This window comes from Crinia signifera, chromosome 5 (assembly GCF_055691185.1).
Source record: "Crinia signifera chromosome 5, ASM5569118v1, whole genome shotgun sequence".
Taxonomy (NCBI): domain Eukaryota; kingdom Metazoa; phylum Chordata; class Amphibia; order Anura; family Myobatrachidae; genus Crinia; species Crinia signifera.
In genome coordinates, this window is record NC_139221.1 from 295,481,268 (window position 1) to 295,484,410 (window position 3,143).

Below are 3,143 nucleotides of genomic sequence, written 5' to 3' on the forward strand. Positions count from 1 at the left end.
CCACCCCTAAGCGTGAGGAAAGGGGTTAACTGTGACATATTGGGGGAAATTGACTAAGATGAGAGATCTATTTCACATGAATTGTTGCTATGGGCAACCAATCACAATCGACTTATTTATTTTGCGCCCTCTAGAAGATAATAGACAGGATCTGATTGGTTGCCCATGTTAGTAAATTTCCCCCATTTAGTTTGAGAGCCCCTTAAAGAAATAATCTCCAAGTAGCAGATTAATAGGAACCTTTATCCTCACCTGACAAGGACGGTTACTTGGATATATGGTGTTATTAGAGCATTTGTTCCCTCACCTGTAACATATGTTAAGTACAAGTAGGTCATGAAAGTGCCATAAAGATATATTAAGAAGCTCTGCTGTAGGAGCCGGTGCAGATCATATTTCTTCTGTGAAACACTGAGCTTGGAAGTGCTGCAGATGCACTAAACATAATTGCTGTATCAAGGAACCTGGGACTACCTGAAACTTGCGGCAATAAAATGTGCATGAGATTGACTGCTTGGCATAATGAATCATTCCATAGCTTAAGTAGAACTACAAAGCAGGGAGGAATAAATGTAACACAACACGGGAAGAGATATCGTTAAAAATGACAATAGAAGTACCACTAATTAACAGCATGGGGACGTATTAATGAACACTTATGGGTTATAGTTAGATTGTCCCATCAGCCATAGGCCCCAATTTAGATGCTTGCGACGAAAGTACAATATTGATGGCGCCTGACTCCGTGGCGTGGATGTGACATCAGATGGTGATAGTTGTTAGGAGTAAAAAATAATTAAACAATGTGTTAGATTTTCACAATGAATGGAACAATGTGAAAAAAGGGTGAGGGAAGAGTGATTGGTATCATACCAAACTCACAAAATGTGGAATCCCGTGTAAAAAAGGTTTCTTTTAAGGGAACACCTTCTGTGTTAAACTCAAAGTGGGTGTCAAGGAACAGCATACCGTACTCACAGTCGATATAGACTGCTATAGAGGTTTCTTTATACGCGACCACCTGTTCACAACTCCATTGACATGGGTTGATTTAAGTATATGACGGAAAGAGAAAAAGGCATGTATAAGTAACTAGGTGTTTCATCGCGCCCTATGGGCGCTCTTCACACCGTCGTAAGGGGCTACACCCCATTAAAATTATAAATATATTTTAATGTGAATTATGTTTGTTATTTGTGGATGAATGTGTTTAATTTTGGGTGGGGCGGATGGTGTTGGCGGGAAGTGGTGTGTTGGGTTAGGGATTTTGGTGGTGTGTCTGCGTGTTGACCTGGGAAGTGTGTCAGTGAGTAATGAGTACACCTGTGTGTCTGCGTGGTGACCTGGGAAGTGACAGTGAGTAATGAGTACACCTGTGTGTCTGCACGGTGACCTGGGAAGTGACAGTGAGTAATGAGTACACCTGTGTGTCTGCGTGGTGACCTGAGAAGTGTCAGTGAGTAATGAGTACACTTGTGTGTCTGCGTGATGACGTGGGAAGTGTGTCAGTGAGTAATGAGTACACCTGTGTGTCTACGTGGTGACCTGGGAAGTGTCAGTGAGTAATGAGTATACACGTGTGTCTGCGCAGTGATGAGGGAAGAGTATCAGTGAGTAATGAGTACACCTGTGTGTCTGCGCTGTGACCTGGAAAGTATGTTAGTGAGTAATGAGTACACCTGTGTCTGCACTGTGACCTGGGAAGTGTCCGTGAGTAATTACACCTGTCTGTCTGCGCTGTGACCTGGGAAGTGTGTCAGTGAGTAATGAGTACACCTGTGTCTGCGCTGTAACCTGGGAAGTGTCCGTGAGTAATTACACCTGTGTGTCTGCGATGTGACCTGGGAAGTGTGTCAGTGAGTAATGAGTACACCTGTGTGTCTGCACTGTGACCTGGGAAGTGTGTCAGTGAGCAATGAGTACACCTGTGTGTCTGCACGGTGACCTGCTAAGTATGTTAGTGAGTAATGAGTACACCGGTGTGTCTGCGCTGTGACCTGGGAAGTGTGTCAGTGAGTAATGAGTACACCTGTGTGTCTGCGCGGTGACCTGGGAAGTGACAGTGAGTAATGAGTACACTTGTGTGTCTGCGTGGTGACGTGGGAAGTGTGTAAGTGAGTAATGAGTACACCTGTGTGTCTGCGTGGTGACCTGGGAAGTGTCAGTGAGAAATGAGTACACCTGTGTGTCTGCGTGGTGACCTGGGAAGTGTCAGTGAGTAATGAGTATACACGTGTGTCTGCGCAGTGATGAGGGAAGTGTGTCAGTGAGTAATGAGTACACCTGTGTGTCTGCGCAGTGATGAGGGAAGTGTGTCAGTGAGTAATGAGTACACCTGTGTGTCTGCAAGGTGATCTGGGAAGTGTGTCAGTGAGTAATGAGTACACCTGTGTGTCTGCAAGGTGATCTGGGAAGTGTGTCAGTGAGTAATGAGTACACCTGTGTGTCTGCGCTGTGACCTGGAAAGTATGTTAGTGAGTAATGAGTACACCTGTGTCTGCGCTGTAACCTGGGAAGTGTCCGTGAGTAATTACACCTGTGTGTCTGCGATGTGACCTGGGAAGTGTGTCAGTGAGTAATGAGTACACCTGTGTGTCTGCACTGTGACCTGGGAAGTGTGTCAGTGAGCAATGAGTACACCTGTGTGTCTGCACGGTGACCTGCTAAGTATGTTAGTGAGTAATGAGTACACCTGTGTGTCTGCGCTGTGACCTGGGAAGTGTGTCAGTGAGTAATGAGTACACCTGTGTGTCTGTGCTGTGACCTGGGAAGTGTGTTAGTGAGTAATGAGTACACCTGTGTGTCTGCGCGGTGACCTGGGAAGTATGTTAGTGAGTAATGAGTACACCTGTGTGTCTGTGCTGTGACCTGGGAAGTGTGTCAGTGAGTAATGAGTACACCTGTGTGTCTGCGCTGTGACCTGGGAAGTGTGTCAGTGAGTAATGAGTACACCTGTGTGTCTGCGCTGTGACCTGGGAAGTGGGTCAGTGAGTAATGAGTACACTTGTGTGTCTGCGCTGTGACCTGGGTAGTATATTAGTGAGTAATGAGTACACCTGGGTGGGGGGCTGGGTTGGGTGGCGGGTGGAGTTTCATGTGTGACCCTGTCCAGCGTTATACACACACTCTCCGGATGATTGACA